Source organism: Ursus maritimus, unplaced genomic scaffold, assembly GCF_017311325.1.
Source record: "Ursus maritimus isolate PB19 unplaced genomic scaffold, ASM1731132v1 scaffold_2, whole genome shotgun sequence".
In the NCBI taxonomy this organism is placed as follows: Eukaryota; Metazoa; Chordata; class Mammalia; order Carnivora; family Ursidae; genus Ursus; species Ursus maritimus.
This window is the reverse complement of record NW_024424452.1, coordinates 99735594-99757344: the sequence shown is the minus strand read 5'-3', so window position 1 is coordinate 99757344 and position 21751 is coordinate 99735594. Positions and strand designations below refer to the sequence as shown.

The following is a 21751-nucleotide window of genomic DNA, read 5'->3' as shown; positions in this document are numbered from 1 at the left end:
TATTACGGAGATAGAATTGCACAGACAGAGTTAAGAAAGATCATCAAATTTTTGGCTTAGGCAAACTGTGGCTGATTGCCACTTACCAATCACAGGAAACCTAAGAAGGATTTGCTGCACTCTTGTTGGCTTGACAAAGGAGAGGGCTACCTGACAAGGCAAGTATGTGACCTCTAGTAGCCAAGAGTGGCTGACAACCAGCACGAACATGGGGTCCTCAGTCCCACTACCGCAAGGCATTGAAATCTGCCGACAGAAAGGATGAGCCTAGAAGGGGGGGAGGGGGGAGGCTCTGGAGGTGAAAAATTGATAATGAGACAAGAAAGCTTTACTTCCAAAGGGTAAACAGGTAAGTGGAGCTACTTGAGAGCCAACTTAATGCAATTGCCAAGCAAAAAGTACTTAGGTTTTGGGATATAGGAATAAAGGAATCTTGTGGAATAAATGAGTGTGTGTGGGGTGGGGGGGCTTAGGGGATGAGGAGAGGAAGTGGGTAGCAGGATAGTAAATGGTTTCTTTGAGTTTTCAGGTCTGAGCTTCCCAGAAGTGATCAACCAAGATTTTCTGAGCAAGGGAAGGAGGGGGGAAAGATCCCATATATCTATAGTTGGAAAGATAGTTCTGATCTTTGGAAGGAAAAATGAGACAGTGATTTTGATCCATGAAGGTGAATTACAGAACCGATCTTACTATAATGCTGTTGAGCTGGCTGGCACCTGGGGTGGGCTGAGTGTGAGACACATGTAATTAAGAACTGAGAGCTGGAGAGGCAGATAAGACATCAGAGTAGCCCTTCCTACTCTGGAGTGGGCATCTCCCTGACTGCTCACCCCTCATTCACCCTGCATTAGACGCTGGAATTCCGGAGTATTTAGGAGAAGCCCCAAGAGAGAGATTCTGGAGTTTCTTCTGGAATGTAGATTAGAACCAGAGTAATATCTTATCATAGAGCTATTTGTTATAATTTGTACTTAAGAAGCAAAAGTAGAGGCGCCTGGGTGGCGCAGTCCTTAAGCGTCTGCCTTCGGCTCAGGGCGTGATCCCGGCGTTCTGGGATCGAGCCCCACATCAGGCTCCTCCACTAGGAGCCTGCATCTTCCTCTCCCACTCCCCCTGCTTGTGTTCCCTCTCTCACTGGCTGTCTCTCTCTGTAAAATAAATAAATAAAATCTTTAAAAAAAAAAAGAAGCAAAAGTAAAAGAAGCCTGGTTGCATTCAGACTAATGCTATTCCAGCAAAAAAGCCTTTAAGATACCTTTTCTTACTCTGTGGGTCGCCCAAACCCAGACTTGAGAAAACCACTTGAGAATAATGTGTTTCTCTGATCCTCTTGTCATCCTAAAGTTAAATCGCCTGATTTAGGTCAGACTTCAGACTGTGTCATAATTGCCAACGTGAAATGCTCATTTATTTATTTAGTTATTTTTGGTAGAGTGTGCCTACCAAAGGTGGACCATTCTTGTAATGTGGAGCTGGAAAAAACATCCTGAAAACAGGGCTGCCTTTATTCTGGTTATATGCCTGATAGATGCCACTCTTTTAAAAGTGGCAGTTGTTATATCATAATAGTAAATAATATTTGTTTATGCATTCAACAAATAAATGTTGAGTGCTTACTATCCATCCATCCATCCAGTGCTAGGTACTGTTGTAGATGTTACAAATACAGCAATGAATAAAAGAGACAAAACTCTGCTTTCACAGAGGAAGAGAATCGATTAAGTAAATAAAATATATCTTATGTTAGATGATGATAAGTACTAAAAAAGAAAATAAAGTCGGGGTGAAGATAGAGCCTCCAAGGGTGTGTTTCTGGATAGGGTGGCTGGGGAGGGCCCCACCTGGAAAGGAAGCTGAGAATCGATGGGAAGGAGAGGCGCAGGCTGTCTTGCATTAGGCATCTTTATCTGGTACCTTTTCAACACATTTTACTTTTAAGTATTTGAATGACTCAATAATACAGTAACAGGATTTTTTTTTAAAGATTAAAAAAAAATTTTTTTAAGTAATATTATACCCAATGTGGGGCTCGAACCTACAACCCTGAGATCAAGCATTGCATGGTGTACTGACTGAACCAGCTAGGCACCCCAATATAGGAACAAGATTGGCCAAAAAGCTTTAAATGTAACTTTAAAAATTTTTATGCTTTTGATTTGAGTTTATCATGGAGGGAGTCAGTTTGCTTCTATCAAATTGAGAGGTAGTGCTTGCTTTATCCTAGTTCACAGAGAGACTCAATAATCTTTAACAACAATTTTGATCGGAAGTCTAACTTCTGTCACTTTTAAGAATTCCTTCCTTTGTATATAGGGAAACTAACTTGAGGGATAGTGTGGGAGAACCTGCTTGCCTAGAATGGAGAGCAATCCAGTCAGAAAATGTTAAAACTATGGGGAATCTCAGAGAACAATTAGTTTACTCCCCACCCTTTTACAGCAGCAGAAACCGAAGGATTGCCTTATGTGAGGACTAATGATAATTCAACGGCAGATTAGATCTCCATCTTTCTGCTTGAAGTTAACTGATCTCTCCATTAGACTCCTTGGTCTCCTGAAGTGATGATGAGGAAATAATATTTTCATTACAGACCTGTAATGAGCCCACCATTAAGGCTCAGCTGTGGTTTTATTTCCCTCTGAGTCCATCATATCCAGAAGAGGAGGAGTTGGGAATGGAGTTAGAGGAAATTATGACACAGGGCTCGTGAATTCACTCCCCAACCTCGGAAATTTCTTGCTGGAGGTTGGCTTCTTTAACCAAGCCAAGGAGTAGCAAAGTCCATTCCAATTAGCTTCCTGTGCATGATATTTTCTGAGTTATCTCATTGGTAGCTTCTGATGGCCACAAAAAGAAAACAAACACAGTGACTGACAGAAGAAAAGGAATTCTGTTATTCAGATTATGAATGTGTACAGAGTGGTTTGGATGGGACCTTGGAAAATTCTGCTGATTCCCGGGGAAGGTTTTTTGTTTTTTGTTTTTTTTGTTTTTTGATGGCATGTCATTACAGATCATCTTACAAAATGTAAATTGAAAAAATATGGGTGGGTTGAAGTCAGGGGTATCATTAAGTGCCCAAGCTACTTCCCCCAAATGGCTTGCGTGTTCACAACTACTGCCGAATACAATCCCATATTTTTTGCTATCTGTATTTTTATGACATAGTTTCAGTGTAATGACATACCTTTAAATCTCCATACATTTCCTTATCTAGGATAATACTTTGAAAAGCTTAAAGAGCTATATGGATATGATCTGTTCTGTCCTAACAGATCTTTCCAGGGCGTGTGGTACAGGCTGAGGTTAGAATGGGCCATGACCACAAACCAATTCATGAGCAGGTGATACCACCAACAAGCAGGACTGAAACAACGTCAGAGTCGAAAAGAGCATATGCACAGGGCAATGGAAATTAGGACACTTGTGTGGGGTGGGGATGAAGTTGTGTGGGCAGTGTTTTTCTGCTGTGGTGCCTCTGCTTAAGGCCTGTGGGACAGCCCCTGTGGTTTGTGTGCAGAGGGCAGGAGGGCTTTTTGGGTTTTCAGGCGGTAATGTGCTAACATTTGCTCATGAAACCTTTCCAGATTCCTTTAGAGATACGCTCACTCCTGTCTTTGAGCTACCAAAGCAATTGTGTTTCTTCTATGATACCTAATAGGTCTATACTATCTTGTAATAATCACTTGTATTGCAATCTTTATAGACTCCCAAATGCCTAGGACAGTGCTTTGCACATACCAAGTACCCAAGAAGCATTTATTGGCTTGGATAGATAAGCCCTAATTCAGAGCTTTGTGCAAGGCCTGGCATATAGACACTTATTTACTATGAACTATTATTATTGCCAGAAATATTTATTGAATTAAAACAATAAATCAAAATTTAAATACTTGTTTTGCCAACTGGTCATTTGGCTTGTAACAGTTATTATAAGAATTTAGGAATAAATTTTGATGGTTAAAGTATGATATATATTTTTAAAGATTTAATTAATTAATTTATTTGAGAGAGAGAGAGCATGAGAGCAAGCAGGGAGAAGGAGAAGGACAAGCAGACTCCCCACTGAGTGTGGAGCCTGATGTGGGGCTTGATCTCAGGACCTCAAGATCATGACCTGAGCTGAAATCAAGAGTCAGACACTTAACTGACTGAGCCACCCAGGCACCCCTAAAATATATTTTTAATATCCAGAGAAAACTTTAAAAATATTTATTGTTCTCTGATGACTGATATTAAGCTAAGGACCAAAGTTGGATTAATTTGAAACAAACACCTTAGACTTAAAATATTTTGAGTCTACAGAGGCCATATTTGGATCACAAAATGATTAAGAATAATTAAAACTAGCTTGAATTTATCACTCGAGACTTATATGAAAAGATCCTTGAAAAACTCAAGAATGTTTACAGAAATGAGATGATGAGATTTTTTTAAAGGCTAAAAGTTGCCCGATATGCATGATATGTTTGAAACCATACACATAAATGGCAGACAGTGAGGATAAGAGAAAGAGAACAGGGATTTATTGTAGACTGCTTGTCCTCTTGGACACTGAGTCTATGACAATATTCCTATCCATGGACTAATTCTAATAATAAAAACCTGTTCTTCCATGGTTTGGACACCATACACTCTGACTTTTCAAGGATTCCCATCAATAAGGAAGGAAATGAGTTTTTGCCATTTTGTTGTCTTTGTTGGTGTGACTTATGAAATGAGTTTCCTGAATATAGGAATGAATTATAATGATATATACGGCAATGTGTACTACCTGAAATTAATATTACCTTATAATTAAATTTTTTTGAAAAAGACTTATTTATTTATTTTAGAGAGAGAGAGAGGTGGGTGAGCAGGGGGAGGGGCAGAGGGAGAGGGAGAAAAAGAATCTCAAGCAGACTCCAGGCTGAGCAGGGAGACAAGGTGGGACTCATCCCCTGACCATGAGATCATGACCTGAGCTGAAATCAAGAGCCCCACCCGCTTAAGTGACTGAGCCACCCAGGCACCCCTTAAATATTTTTAATGTGTTTATTCTTTCATCATAGCTAGATGTTAAACCTGATAAAGGTAGGAATTGTGCTTATTATTCTGTGTACCCTGAGTATGTTATTATTGATGATTATTAATTTTAAGTTTAGTTTTTGTTGTTTTTTAAAGATTTATTTATTTATTTGAGGGAGGGAGGGGCACAGGGAGAGAAAGAATCTCAAGCAGACTCTCCACAGAGTACAGAGTCCGGGGAGGGGCTCATCTCAGCACAGGGAAATCATGACCTGAGCAGCAATCAGGAGTGGTAGCTCCATTAGGAGGCTTAACTGACTGAGCCACCCAGGCACCCCTATAAATTTATTTTGATTTAAGAATTTGATGTAACATTTAGGCCAGTTTGACTTAATAAAAAGCAAGGGAAAGATCTGGCAATTGTCTTAGGAAGGCAAGCAGTCAATTTGTAATGCTTCAATCATTAGGGCATTGACTTTCAAGTATGTGGGGGATCTAGTTTGAAATTTGAAAATTCTTATTTTCCTGAGATTAAAATCTATACTGTATATATAAGAAAGAGTGAATGCCCTACCTAGAAGCAGCTTCTCAGCTTCTTCTCCAATCTCTGGTTCAGCCTACTTGCCTCTACTCCAGCCTTCACCATGTCCATCAGGGTAACCCAGAAGCCCTCCCAGGTGTCCACGTCTGGGCCCCGGGGCCCTCAGCAGCAGCTCGTACCTGAGCACAGCTGGCACCCGCATCACCTCCTGGGCCTTTTCCCAGGTGGGCAGCAGCAGCTTCCGCGGTGGCCTGGGCACCATGAATGTGGTTGGAGGCTACACCAGGGTAGGGGGTAAAAGGGCATGGCAGCCGTCTCAGTGAACCAGAGCCTGCTGAGCCCCCTTAAGCTGGAGGTGGACCCCAACATCCAGGCTGTGTGCACCCTGGAGAAGGAGCAGTTCACGACCCGCAACAGCAAGTTTGCCTCCTTTATCGACAAGGCGCGGAACGTGGAGCAGCAGAACGAGATTCTGGAGACCAAATGGCGCCTCCTGCAGCAGCGGAAAATGGCTCGCAGTAACGTCGGCAACATGTTCGACGGCTACATCATCAGCTTTGTGTGGCAGCTGAACGTCATGGCCCGAGAGAAGCTGAAGCCGGAGGTGGAGCTCGTCCCCAGGCAGGGGCTGGCGGAGGACTTCAAGAATAAGTAGGAGGAAGAGATCAGAGAGCGTGCGGAGAGGGAGAACGCATTCGTCCTGGTCAAGAAGGCAGTAGGTGAAGCTTACTCGAACGAGGCCGAGCTGCAGTCCGCCTGGAGGGGCTGGCGGGCGAGATGGGCTTCCGCAGGCCGCCCTGGGAACAGGGGAGCCGGAAGCTGCCCCCGCAGACCTCCTACACCTCCGCGCTCCTCTCCGTGGACAGCAGCTGCTCCCTGGACCAGATGGCATCACGCCGAGGTCAAGGTCCAGTAGAAGGAGATCGCTAACCGCAGCCAGGCCAAGGCCGAGACCATGTTCGGACCAAGTATGAGAGCTGCTGGCGCTGGCTAGGAAGCACGGGGATGACCTCCCTCGCATGAAGACGAAGATCTGTGAGATAAACTGGAACACTGGCCGACTCCAGGCTGAGCTGGATGGCCTCGACGGCCAGGGGGCTTCCCTGGTGGCTGCGGTCGCTGTTACTGGGCAGCGTAGGGAGCTGCTATTAAGGACGCTGACGCCAAGCTGACTGGACTGGAGGTTGCGGTGCGTCGAGCCGAGCGGGTTGTGGCGCGACAGCTGCGTGAGTCGCAGGAGCGCATGAACGTCAGGCTGGCCCTGGACATGGAGATCGCCACCTACTGTAAACTCCTGGAGGGCGAGGAGAGCCGGCTGGAGTCTGGGATGCAGAACAGGAGTCTCCATACCAAGACTGCCAGTGGCTACTCAGGGCGGCCAAGCTCCGCCCATTGGGGGACCTCAGGAGCCCTGGCCTCACCGACAGCCTGAGGTCTTTCCAGGCCGGCTTCTGGGGGCGAGCCTCCAGTTCCTTCAGCCGAGTCAGCTTCTCCAAGGCTGCGGTTGCGAAGAGGATGGAGACCCACGATGGGAAGCTGGTGTTGGAGTTGTTTGTGGTTGCTCTCAGCCTCCCCACTCCTGCGATTGCCATAGGGCCTTTGCGGGAAGGAGCTGTGCAGGGCAGCGTCAGAAACAGGAGACCCACCTGAGGCTCAGCTCCATTCCTCAGTCCACCCTTGGAGGGTTGTGCCCCCAACTAAAAGCTGATTCAAGTGTCTATTCCCAAATAAAGCCTCAGCTGGCTCTGCCAATCACTCCCCCATCCCCATAAAAAGAATAGCTGTATTTGCAACACATAGAAATAACATGTTTAGCCCAGAATATATAGAGAATTTCAATGAATGAATAAGAGAAAGATTAACAACCAGAGTAGAAAAATGGGAAAAGATGTGAGCAGTCATCTCCGGAAATGAAAACCACAAGGAAGATAACACTTAATTTTCACCAGACTAAATTTATAAAAATGATCTAATACTTGCAGAGGAAGGCCTTGTTTTTACATGCTTTATAAGCAGTAGCTTATTTAAAGTCTCTCAACAGCCCTGGAAAGTATGTTTTATAATTATTTCTCTTTAATGGATGAGGAAATGGAGGCACAGAGTGGTTAAGTAATATTTGTAAGGTCGCACAGCACTTAGAAGTGTACAGTGTGGGAGCTGGGCCAGATGCGGGGTTGGAGATTTGCCGTATATCCAGATGGCAGGTTGGGGAAGGAGGCATGGAAGACTGAGTGTGGGTTTTTTTATGAACAAGCCTGGCAGTGTTGTTCATCTCTTTAGTCCACATTCCACCGTGAGAGGTCTGCGACATGATCTTGCCTAACATCACGGCTTCATTCTCAGGTTTTAAGGAAATTATATGGGGGACTTGGGCTTTTATGATGGCCAAAGAAAATGCCATTGGTGAAAAGGCTTGCTTTGGAGGTCAGAAGTAGCTGTTTGCTCTGCTTTTTGTGCTTCCTAAAGAAGAAATGCTCCCCCAAGACTATGCCAACAAGTACTTGCTTATCAGTTGCCTAAAACTGGCAGTTTGGCTTAAACCTAACTACCATTCTCCAGCCCAGATTTGGAGAAATGGGGAAATGCTCTCTCTCTGTACCCTATTCAAAGAAGAATATAAATGCTGGGTGTTACTCCCATTGGGAAATATCCAAAGTTACTGTGACAGTACTGTATTTTGAGCAATGTTGGCTATTTGTTTTTTGGAGCACAAAGCAAGCAATAAATCTGTCACCCTGAAAAATCAGGTTGTGACCTAGAGGAAAGAGCAAATTGTGACTTTAGGTAAAAAAGAGTGACCTACCAGGGAGGATAATTTATCATGATAACAAAATTGCTGGTGCTCTCCTGACCGACCAGGAAGAAGGGCTGCAGTAAGCAAATTCAGGAGATGCAAGCGTCCGAATATTTTTAACTGATCAATATTTCCAGAGTTCACAAGCAGCCAAAAAACTGTCATTGTTCAGAGTAAGTACATTGCCCACCTGATTTGTAAAAGGAAAAACCGAGAGCTTTAATTATTCTCTTTACCACTCAACAACTGGCATTATTTGTAAAATGAAAATAAATATTCTCCTGGGGACTTGGGTGAGAAATCTTGATTTTTGTGGGGAGGTAGGAGATGATGTTACCTGGAAATGCTTAAGGAAATTGACTACAGGGGATTAATGTCCTTCACCCACTCTTATGTTAGAACTGTTCATGCTGGAGAGGAGAGCAAGTGAATAATATCATCTAGGAAATTACCGATAAAATAAAGACTCAGGCAAAACTAGAGGTTACTTAATAATGCTGTTTTCCCACTTACGCTGGATATCTTCCATTTGCCCCTTCAGATCACTCTACCTGCTACTCCACCCTGCACTATGCCCCAGAGACAGTTTCAAAGGGCTCTCTGCCCCGGTTGTTCATTGGGTTCAGTCAATGGGCGGCACCTGCTGGAGAGCAGAGGGAAGAGGAGGCTGGGGTATTACTTCTGCATCCCCCACCCTGCATGATGACTTCAGGCTGGCTATGTCCCTCTTCTGAAAGTCACAGCTTCTGTAGGTGACATATCCTGCATGGCCTTTTCTGTCTCTAGATTCCAGTAACCTCTTCCTTCCCTTGACATTTCTGTTTCAGGGGTGATAAATGCACCCCACCAATACAATCTCAGGGTAGGTACTGCACTATCTTTGTGGTTTCCATGCACCCTGCTCACACCTTTGTATATTAAGCTTTCCTAAATTAGAGTGCGCTGTTTCCTGCTTGGTCTTTGATTGAGATAGCACCTGAGTAGCACTTTGCATAGACCTCAACATCACCATGGCTTTCCAGGAGCTCTGGATAACTAAGGCACTTCCACAGGCCTTCAGGAGGGATGGCAAATGATATCAGTCATTGGATGAAGAATGTTAAGTTTACATTATGTGGCTCAATATTGGAAGCAACATGATATGCTCAAGCTTGGTATACTATAAAAGTGTGATTTTTTTCCTCTAGATTTTGCTGACAAGTACAGATATGATAAATCCAGCTTTATGTCATCATCACTCCTCGATGAATTTGAAGGCTAGATAAAGCACTCGGTTCCTGAGCATTAACACCCATTATCTTCAGCCCCTGTTGCCACATGGCACAACTTATTTTCACTTCACCAGCTTACAAATTCAGCTGTCCTTCCAACAAACTTGGCAGGCTCATCCCATTTCTCAGAAGAGATTTAATAGCAGTGAGTTCATGTAGTACAAAGACTTCATTACTTTTATTAGCTTCCCATGCTCCCTGCTTACTGGTGCACTGAGAGGTATTACTGAATAATCCATAGTTGTCAGAAATATAAATGTGGCCTAGCGTAGTGCAGCTTTAATTCTACTATTTTATTTTCTTACTTAGGACATTTTGGAAGAGATTAGACAGAGTGCCTTCTGTAGGGGAACTTGCTGCAGAGTCGTGTTGGTTTATGTCCAACATATGAGTAAAGCGGGAATATCCAATTTTCATGGGCCTACCGCACCTGATAAAATGCATCCATAAGGCCAAGTGCTGATTCCTGTTGCTTGTCAGGCTCAGGCAAAATTTTTGGTAAAAAAGAATTTATTCACTACTTCATGTAATCAAATATTCTTGATCTGAAACAAGTTAAATATGTTTGTGTACCTTTCTTTAATTATAACATGTATATAAGCATAAATTGTGCCCTAAATATCTTATTTTTTATTTTTAAGTTTTTCGAATTCTATTTTATTTTTTAAAAAAGATTGTATTTATTTATTTATTTTAGAGAGAGGCCATGCGTGTGACTGCCTGTGGGAGGAGGAGCAGAGGGGGAGGGAGAGGGACAAGCAGACTCCACGCTGAGCATGAGCCCGCCTTGGGGCTTGATCTCACAATCCCGAGATCATGACCTGTGCCCAAACCAAAAGTCGGGCACTCAACCGAGGGAGCCACCAAGGGATCCTTATATATCTTTTAAAAAAACACCACAACCAAAACAATTAGAGAGTATTTTGTAAAATATTTGGTTGTTTATTAAATCTATATTAATGTAATCATAATTAGTTATAACATAAGCATATATGTACTAACAGAATAAGGGGAGAAATAAATAAAATTTGTCCAATGAAGATTAATATTGATAAAACAGAATACCCAACATCAATTGCACAAAATCTTTCAATTGTCTCAGATTTTAGTATTATTTACATAAAAGAAAAAAGAGGGTGCCTGAGTGGCTCAGTTTATTAAGTGGCTGAGTCTTGATTTTGGCTCAGGTCATGATCTCAGGGTCATGAGATCAAGCCTCACATCGGGCTACATGCTGGACGTGGAGCTTGCTTAAGATTCTCTCGCTCCCTGCCATGAAATAAAGGCTAGAAATTGGACTGACTTCAGGACTAAGATAGCAAGTATAAAGTATGTGATAATTTATGGAATATCTTTCTTACTTAATCTATATGTCTCTGGGATTTCTCTTATAAGATAAAGGAGAATTATGTGGAAGCAGACATTTTTTGAATGAAAAATACAGAATCTCTTTATAAAATTCTGTCACATAAAAAAAGAATAAAATGTATATTTGCTCTGGCCACTGAAGTAAGAACTTTACACACATTATTTAATTTCATTTTGATATTTAAATTACTTTTGCTGCTTGTTTTTATTTCTTACACACCATAATATTATATGGACTATATTAGAGAACTAATATAGACCGCTTGCCACATAAATCACCTATATATTTTAAACCATTATGTATTTTATACTTACTGACAAAGATTTTGGAGTACTGAATTTGACAATATTAATAACCTTTTAAAATTTAGCAAACCCAAAAGGAAAGAAAGCAGGGAAAGATTATTCACCTCCCTCGATAATCCTTCTTCTGTTTCACAACCTCATTTCCTACAAGAATTGCCTAGGTAGTAGTTTCCTCTTCTCCGCAGTTTCGCTCTCTGTGGTTTTGTTTTCCCTCCGGCGCACCGTGGTCCGGAAGCAGAGGATGCTCCTGACGAATCAGGCGAAGGTCGATCTTAGCCTAGCTATGGCGCGGGCCCTGCCTCACTCACCTCACTTCATCCCATTACACGGGCATTTCGTCATCTCACATCGTCACAAGAAGGGTGAGTATGTGTAATATTTTGAGACAAAAGGAGAGTGGTCACATTCACATAACTTTTATTACAATATATTGGTATAATTGTTCTAATTTGTTATTAGTTATAGATATGTATTTATCGAAAACGCATAGGCTATATAAGGTTCAGGACTCTCCTTGGTTTCAAGCATCCATGGGGGGGGGCGGTCTTGGAAGGTATCCCCCGTGGATAAGGGGGGAGGACTGTCCTCAACGTCTTCATTTCCTCGCGTCTCAACACCTTTAGCAGCTCTTGCTCAGGTCCTTGTTTTACTTGATTTCTCCACAGAGTTGGATGAGCTGACCACTACTTCTGGAAGTTCTCTCTTCTGCGGACCTTGGTGACTTTAGTCCCTCTGTGCTTTTCTCCTTCCACAGTCCTCATTCTTCCACAAATCTTTGTTCTTTTCCAGGTGGCCATCAATCTTGGGAGGTTTTTTGTTTTTTGTTTTTTTTCGGTTTTTGTTGTTGTTTTGAGAGGGAGAGTGTGGGTGCCTGTGGGGGAGCGGGGGTGGAGGTGATGGGGGTAGGTGGGAGGTAGGGGTGTGGGAAGGTGTGGGGGAGGGGTGGGAGGGAGAGAGAGAGAATCTTAGACAGGCTCCCTGCCCAGTGCAATGCCCACACTGGGGCTCGATATCAGGACCCTGAGATCATGACCCGAGCTGAAATCAAGAGTCAGGTGTATAACCAACTGAGCCACCCAGGCGCCCCAATCTTGGGAGCTTCTAAAGGCTAAGTCTTCTTAGGGACACTTATTTACTTCTCTGTTGTCTTACTTACTTCTCTGTTCTGAGGGCCTTTCCCACAACTTAAATACCACGTTCGCAGCTTCAGTTATCTGTTAAATGCTGATGAGATCCACGTTTCTCTCTCTAGCTCACACCTCTACTCCATATTTAACCGCTTACTTCACTTCCTTTTTTTTTTTAATTTTTGTTTTTTATTTGTCAGAATGAGAGAGAGAGGGAGAAGGAGAAAAAGCACAAGCAGAGGGAGCGGCAAGCAGAGGGAGAAACAGGCCCCCTGCTGAGCAAGGATCCTGATAAGGGACTTGATCCCAAGATCCTGGGATCACGACTTGAGCTGAAGGTAGACTGAACTGTTTGAGCCACCCAGGCGCCCCTTGCTTACTTCACTTCTATATGAATGTCTCAAAGGCAATTCAGTCTTAATGTTTAATGTTTAAGATAAACCTCATAGGGGTGCCTGGGTAGCGCAGTCGTTAGGCGGCTGCCTTCGGCTCAGGGCATGATCCTGGCGTTCTGGGATCGAGTCCCACATCGGTCTCCTCCGCTGGGAGCCTGCTTCTTCCTTTCCCACTCCCCCTGCTTGTGTTCCCTCTCTCGCTGGCTGTCTCTCTGTCATCTTTAAAAAACAAAAACAAAAGATAAAACTCATAATCCATGTCTTCCCCACCGGGTTCTCTGCTGATTTTTCCTCTTCTAGTGAATGCCATTATTACATTCTGGCATAATAGATAATTATCTTTCCTTTACTTCCTTAATCCTACCCATCATCAAGCTTCAGAATGTGTGTGTGTGTGTGTGTGTGTGTGTGTGTGTGTGTGTTTAATCATTAAAGTATCTTTGAATCCATTTGCTTGTCAATATCTTCATTACCAACACTCTGGACCAAATTCCTAGTGCTTTTTGCCTGTGTCAATACAGTAACTCACTAACTTCAAATGTTTGAATCAGTTATCTAATCTATATTCAGAAGGTTTTTACAAAACACAAATAGGATCATGTCACCCACCAGATTAAAACCCTTCACTTCAAGTAACTTTCTCTATTCTTAGGATAAACATCAAATGTCTTCCTCAGGGTTTATAACGCCTTGAAGCTTCTGACCCCTGTTTTCCTTTTCAGTTCATTTTGAGCCGCTCTCTCATTTGTTTGCTGTGTTTTTGCTGCTTTGGCCTTATTTCAGTCTTTCAAATTCACCAAATTTTCTCCTTTGCACATGAAGCTTCCTTGCACATGAATGCTCTCCTGTACTTACTTACTTACTTATATACTGACTCCTTCACTAAACTTTAAGTGCTATGAGAATAGGGGTTGGGTTCATTTCTACTTTCTTTTTTCCTGCTTTCTAGTTAATCTGCAGATATGCAGTTCTGGCATACAGAAGAAGCTCAATAAATATTTGCTACAAAAACATATATGTAGGTAATAGCTATTACCAAATTTAATTTTTTGTTTATCTTTTAACTATGTATCAAAATATAAAAATTTTGTGCCAAAGTTAATATTTTTGCTTTTTAAACATATCCTGATGTTTACAAATTTTACATAGATCAATCATTCTGTTATGGCTTCTTTTATTGATAATCATGCTTGAAAAGGCTTTTCTCAATAGAAGATAATATGAATTGTTATCTATTTTTTAAGAATATATCTCTTTCTTTAAAAGAGGGGGTGATCAGAAGGGGGAATGAAGCATGAGAGACTATGGACTCTGAGAAACAAACTGAGGGCCTCAGAGGGGAGGGGGTGGGGGAATGGGATAGACTGGTGATGGGTAGTAAGGAGGGCACGTATTGCATGGTGCACTGGGTGTTATACGCAACTAATGAATCTTCGAACTTTACATCGGAAACTGGGGATGTACTGTATGGTGACTAACATAATATAATAAAAAAAATTAAAATAAAAAAAAAGAAAAGAAAAATCTGCATAATTTCGGAAAAAAAAAGAATATAGCTCTTTCTTTAAACAAAATGTTAAGTTTTTAACCATATGGAGTATATTTGAGGGCAAGATGTCAGGTAGTGAGGTTTTTGTTTTCCATATAGTAGCCACTTGTCCCAGCAGACTACAATGAATGCTCCATTTCTTCCTTAAAACTTTGTATCTTATATATATTCCAGACTTTTTTTATATTCAATTTTCATCCATTGATTTGTCACTTTGGTGACACATTATTTTAAGAATGATGACTTTAGGGGCACCTGAGTGGCTCAGTCAGTTAAGCAACTGTCTTCCGCTCAGGTCATGATCCCAGGGTCCTGAGATTGAGCCCCACTTTGGGCTCCTTGCTCAGCAGGGCAGTCTGCTTCTCCCTCTCTCTCTGCTCATGCTCTCTCACTCACTCTCTCTTTCAAATAAATAAATAAAATCTTAAAAAAAAAGGAATGATGACTTTGTAAAGCATTTTAATATGTGGGTGCATTAGTTATCTGTTGTTGCTATCCAACAACCATCCACAATGTAATGGCTTGAAACATCCCTTCGTAGTAGGCCTCCAGAAGATAATTAAACCTTAATGCCCCAAGGCATTTATTAATGAATTAACTATGTACCATTTGGGAGAATTGAGAAAACAGTCACTCAGATATTTTTTCTATAGGGCTTAATTTTCTTATGGAAACCCCAATGACAAAATACAGCTTAAAAACAATAAATGTTTATTTAGCTCATGCATCTGCAGCTTGTAATTTAGGGTGCGCTAAGCTGGGCAGTTTTTCTGGTTTTAGATGGGCTCATTCTTAAGTCTGATGGTATGTTGGCTATGGACTAAGGAGATGCATGCAATTGGGCCACATATCCTTTGACCACCAGCAGGCTAGCCCAGACAGGTTCCATTCTGAGGTGTAGAGGGCAGATAAGAAGCAAATGCAAAAGCACTTTTTCTAATCTCTGCTTCAGGCAAGTTTGCTAACACGTCATTGGCCAAAACGTCACACAACTGATCTCACACCTGAGGTGGAGGGAGATACACTCCCCTTTCCTAGAAGGAACTGCAGAGTCACATTGCAAAAAAGGTCACGCAGAGGATAGAGAAATGGAGTCCATTAATGTAGTTCATGTACCACCATGATAGTCTTCCATTATTCTTCTTTAATACTTTTGACTGGCTCTTCCTGCAGACTTGTGATATTTTATTTTATTTTATTTTTTTATTTTTTTTATTTTTTTTATTTTTTTAGACTTGTGATATTTTAGAACCATTTTGTCAAGATAAAAAATATCTTTGGGATATGCATGGAGAGAAGGCATAAGTTGGAAACTGAGGTAGATATTTTTATGTATTCATGTCATTTAATCTTTTCAGCACATAAAAGTAGCTATCATCACGCATATTTTGCAGGCAATGACACTGAGGTTCAAATAGCTTCAGTAACTATCAGACAGTTAAGTTGAGAATCTGGACTCAGACTCAAGTGTCCTGCCTCGGGGTACACTTCTCCTGCTGCATGGCTGCTTCCTTTGGTAATTTTCTGTGAGGAACATGCATGAAAATGTCCATGAATGGATTTGGAAAACTGTAAAGTGAGCTAAAGACCCAATGTTTCTGAAGTTCCCCGAATACCTGTGTTTCTGTAAATACAACTCTTGAAGTTTTTAATTTGTAGAAGAATCTGTTATATTTCCTTCCTGTTTCTGTTACTTAGTTTAAGTAACATCATTTACACAATTGACTGAAGGAGATGAAATAATCATGAGAAGAGTGGCTGGCATTTATTATGGAGGCACTAAATTTTTAGCTCAATTGTGATATGATCCATTCAATTTTCTGGCAATTTAGAAAAATAACTATTTATTTTCTTCTTTTCTTTTCTTTTCTTTCTTTTCTTTTCTTTTCTTTTTTTTTTTTTTACTTAAGTAATCTCTACACCCAACATGGGGCTCAAAATCATGACCCTGAGATTAAGACCCATGTTCTTCTCACTGAGCCAGTCAGGCACCCCCTGAAAAACAACTATTTTTCTATGCTTCCAAAACTTTCCCTTGGGAGGCTTTGATTGTGGTTCAGAAATGATGGAAGGGAGCTGAGGGCCAGTGGCACAAAGTGGTGGCAGTGTTGCCAGGGCTATTGTCAGATGCTATCTTATGTCATTTTATCCAAAACTGCTCAACAGGTAAATTCTCTATAGAATGTCAGACAGTCATTTGAAAAGTGGAACATTTATGTGGATTTTGATTAAAGTCAAAATGCTTGTTGCTAGAAATTCTGGAAATAAGCAGCAGTAGAAACATCAGCAACAAAATTTCTGGGAGTTAAACTTGTTTCATTGTGGATATTGTTAATAAAACCCAAATCATTTTGTGTATGAAAACCTAGTCATGTAGCCAAGTGTCTTAATGCCCTGGGTGGGCCCATCAATCTGAATCATATGTTGGTCCAACAAGGTAATGGTTGGAGGTGGGAAGGAGTTGAAATCCGGGAGTTTTGGTCCTGGAAGTGCCTGGTGATCAAGCACGATGGATTTGCGTTGGGTAATTTATGCTCGCATGTGAATCGTGAAGATATTAATTTCCTAAGCGTTCTTTAATCTCCCTGATCAGTATTGGCTTTGACATGCCACAACCCTGAGGACAATATAGTGTATACCTTAAAGGTCCTTGGTCCCTGAGAACCTGCTGTCGAAGAAAAGTGCCATTCAATCACTTTATCTTCTTTGTTCCATAGAAAGTTGTTTACTCACAGAATGAATTTAAGAGTAGTTGCAGGGATTAGAGGGAAGATATGTTAAAGGGGTCACATATTAGCCATGATTATTACAACTGAGGCGTTGTCTGCAGTTACGTTATTCTAAATGGAAGAAGGGGGATGGGCTGGATCAGTGGTGTCCAAAGCTGACTGATCATCAGAATTTCCTGAGGTGCTTCCCAAGATCCTAGATTTCCAGTTTCCAGCACTAGACATTTTTATTTAATAGGTCTTTTCTGTAAAGCTCTGCAACTGATTCTGATGGCTAGCTAAATTTAGAGACCACTAGATTAGGAGATTTCTAAATTCCCTCTCTGCTGCATATTCCAGAATTTAAATTTGGAATATTGAGAAGGTTCTGGTTTTGATACTTACTGCTCAAGCACATGCAAATTGGCACTAACCAAGGTCAACTGATGTTATCAAGGTGCCTGTGATATTGCTAGAGCTGGTTATTCTCAGTGCAAATTGGCTTTAATGGGCCTCAGTTATTCTCTCAAAGCCATTCCAATGCTTCAGGGAATCCAAGACCTGTGATGCCTGTGGATATACCTCAGCCCTTAGCCTACCGTCCAAATTCTCAGGTCTTCATTACCGAGTTTATCCTGTGGTATGAACAGAATGCCAAAAGGGAATGCCAAAGTACCTGCTGTCACGTTTTTCTGCTGCCATGTAAAATTTATGCCCAAATAAGGGAGACACTCCCAGATGTGCACTCCCTGTAGCCCCATGCATTGTTCTCCTAGACAAAAAAGCATATCAGAATGCATGTGACTGAGAATAATTCATTAATGCATACATATATACATATAATCAATATATGAATGCACATGTCTGCATATTAATATATCCATTTGAAAAAAGTTAAACAATTATTAGCAAATGATGACTTGACACATGTCTCCTAACTAAAGGAGCTACACATTTATGTCCACATATCCTGGTTAGGAGTTGCCAACATAAAGATATCTAATATCCAAGAAAACCACACATTTTAGTTCAGTTAGCATCCTCAGCTCTAAGTAGAATCAGAGGGGTCCTCTTTGCTCTCAGACTAGGTGTTGCCTGCCTTCTGCTCTGCTTTGGATTGGTGTTCTGGGCAAGCTCTTGCTAGCACATTTTTTATCTTACCAGAGTAAGAGAGTTTGTGGTTTGTGGGGGACTTGTGGTGTTTGAGGAAGTTGGGATATTTAGCACGTGATAATTTAGGAATCATACAGTTTTCTGAGTACACATTTGCCAGGAACTTGAACTGAATTGAACCAGGAACCCAAACCCGGGGCTGGCTAACCAACTTCAATTTCTGAAGCAATAAATTAATCGGTTAACCACAAACCAATGGAGAAATGTTTTAGTTTTAACCTAGTCAACCTATTCAAACCAGAACCAGTCATGAGTATTTTTTCTAAAACCACAGTACCATGGCACCAGAATGTTTCCAAATCAAACTTAAATTAAATTTGGTTGGAGCTCCTGACTTCAACGTTTGTAGCTGCAATGCTTTTTTGTAACATTCTACATGCTTTAAGTATTGGTGGTAATTTGATGTATGGCAGTGTCTTGTGTTTGAAGATGCTACAAATGTTGCCAGTTTAGAAATGTCACTTTAAATATATTACCATGGTAGTATAAAGTGGAAAATCCTGTCATAGACTAGATTCACTGATGGTTTGTTGAAGGCGAAGTGATGAGTCAGAGGAAGAGGTGTATAGTGTCTAGGAAACCTATTTATTTATTTATTTTTATTTATTAATTTTTTAAAAAAAGGTTTTTATTTATTTATTTGACAGAGAGAGAGACAGCCAGCAAGAGAGGGAACACAGGCAGGGGGAGTGGGAGAGGAAGAAGCAGGCTCCTAGCGGAGGAGCCTGATGTGGGGCTTGATGCCAGGATGCTGGGATCATGCCCTGAGCCAAAGGCAGATGCTTAACAACTGAGCCACCCAGGCGCCCCTAGAAAACCTATTTAGATGTTTGTTGCATTGGTCATTGAGCCAAGTTGCCAACAGTTATATAAAGTTTCTTCTGTAGCATTCATTAAAGAAGGAAATAATAGATCCAACTTCTTCACATACCACTAGTTGTCTTGTACTACTGAGGAGTGAGTGTTAAGGTAATTTAAATTTATTGATGAATATCATTATTTTGGAGCTTAGTTAAAAGCTTCATTATTCTTACAGGCAGAGAGACCTTAAGGCTCTGAGAGGGTAAGTCACACAACTATAAATGGAAGAGCTGGGTTGTTTGTTTTTTTTTTTTTAAAGATTTTTTATTTATTTATTCGACAGCGATAGAGACAGCCAGCAAGAGAGGGAACACAAGCAGGGGCAGTGGGAGAGGAAGAAGCAGGCTCATAGCGGAGGAGCCTGATGTGGGGCTCGATCCCATAACGCCGGGATCACGCCCTGAGCCGAAGGCAGACGCTTAACCGCTGTGCCACCCAGGCGCCCCGGAAGAGCTGGGTTTTAAGCCCAGCTCCCTTTTGATTCCAAAGTATTAACTGCCATGCTATATGCCCTCTTGAAGCTTGAGACTTTGTCCAGTTGTCGCCTGTTTATTCCCATATTTCCTTTCATTTTGACGGAATTAGCTAAAGACCAAGCTGATTGCTTTTATGCTACAGCAGTACCGTACTGAATTAAGTTTCCACTTGCTCTTTGGGGAGCAAGAGCCTTTTGTTAATAACAGAGAGAGAGAGAACCAGGGAATGACCTGGTCCATCCCTTCCTTCTCAGGGTGTTGCTGCACATTAAGGGAGTTCGAGAATCACAAAGCCCTGGACAACTTTTTGCTCTGAGTGCTGTCTCAGGTCGCTCTTCTAAACTCAAGTAAGACTGATGCAGCAGAAAGCTAACTAGTGAACAAAAACTACAAAACTGACCCAGCTCCATTTTGCTCTGAAATGAACCTCTGCTCTGCAATGAACCTCTTAAGTCCCTTATTCCCATTAGAAGATTGTTTTAAAACATATTCCCAAGGAGATGAATTTGATTCTTTATTTCTTCAGGTTTCTTTGGCCTTCTATTACTCTAACTGCATCCTTACATTTTCTGAAGTATGTCTGCAGGGAAGCCAGGCAGAGCACATTAACAGACCTAGCATGCCACGGCTAAGTAATCCAGTAAAAGTATTCTTGTTGTGCAGTGCATGCATTCATAGGACCATTTTAGTTATTGCTATAATTAGTTCTGATTCAAGTATTCCACAGAGAATGAGGTTTCTAGATTGAAAGTGGTCAGATGCAGGTTAGCAGTGAGGATGTAGGATGCAGATGGCAGACAGAGCCTGAAGGAGAGATGAGAAATGTTTCTATATGCCTCAATTTGTAGCATTTCTGATTTTTATATGGACATTAAACTTGGTCAAGCTGAAGTGCCATTTGCTTTAAGAGAGGATAATGTACACTTATCCCTATGAATTCTAAAAAATAGACTGAAGCTGGAAGTGGCAGCCTGTGGGACAGCTTATAGTGACATGTACATTACAAAATGCCTATAATATAAGGCTTACAAATAGAAAAAGAATAAGCATATTTTGGCTGTATAGTTTTAGGTAAAATTATTTTCACCCTTGACTAATGATATAAGATCATAGATCTTGTATCTGGAAGAGACCCAAGAGATCATGTAGTCTTTCCTAAATTGCAAGTATGACCATTTTTATTGATGAGTCAGCAGAATATTTACTAGGGGCCAGGGACTATGCTAGGAATTAGGAGTGGCAACATAAATAATACACAGTGCCCCCTTCCCTCAAGGAATTGATGGTATGGTGGAGGAGACAGAGTTTAAATAGTTTTTCAAAACCATGTGCTAAGTGACATTTGGCATCATGTACCCTGGGAGTTCAGAGGGGCGCTCATGATGGGGCACTCATGATGGCTGGGGCAGGGTTCCGAAAGGTTAGGGAAGGTGTCTAAGAGAACATGCTTCTTGAACTGACATGGATGACAAAGATGCCACAAAATCTCTAGGCCAAGGCAGCTTGATTCTCATGTGCAAAGTTTTGTCAGTGTCAAGGAGCACATTGCACTTAGGGAAGTAAAACGTTCAATAAAGCTAGAGCTTCTTAGGGAGCTAACAGGAGTTGACACTGAAAGAAATAAGAAGCTAGGTCATGAAAGGATGTGACATTAAATTAGGGAATGTGGGCTTCCTTACATATCCAGTGGGAATAGTTTTGGATTATTCGAATTATTTTCCAGATGCATGATAACATCATTGCTATGATGGCTAAAGGGTTGTGTGCTTGTGAATTCTTGTGTTGTTAATATTTCAGTGTCAAATTCTAATATGACAAATACTGATAGATATAGGCCACATAAACAAAAGTTCCTCGGGTCCTCAGTGATTTTTAAGAGTGTCAAGGTGTCCTGATTACAGAGACTTTGAAAATCTTAGAGAAATTCTCACATGCATCAAGAAAAAGGAATCCTTACTGCAGTATTATTTGCAGTTGTAAAAAGTGGGGAACAGCCTGAATGACCACTAGTAGGAGAAAAGAGAAATTGTTTTAGGTCTCTAAAAATAAGGTTGAAAATTTGAATGAAAAGAACAAGCTGTAGAAAGATAAAATTGTAGAAAGATGTACAGCTTACACTATAAAGTTTTTTTTAGACTTTAATTCCTGTTGCCCCCACACATGCACAGCCTCCCC

At 41.3% G+C, this 21751-nt stretch overlaps 1 pseudogene; it reads left to right on the top strand.

Annotated features, from left to right (window-relative positions):
• The first annotated feature begins 5651 nt into the window (after positions 1-5651).
• Positions 5652-7198, top strand: LOC103657764 (annotated as a pseudogene).
• The last annotated feature ends 14553 nt before the right edge of the window (positions 7199-21751 follow it).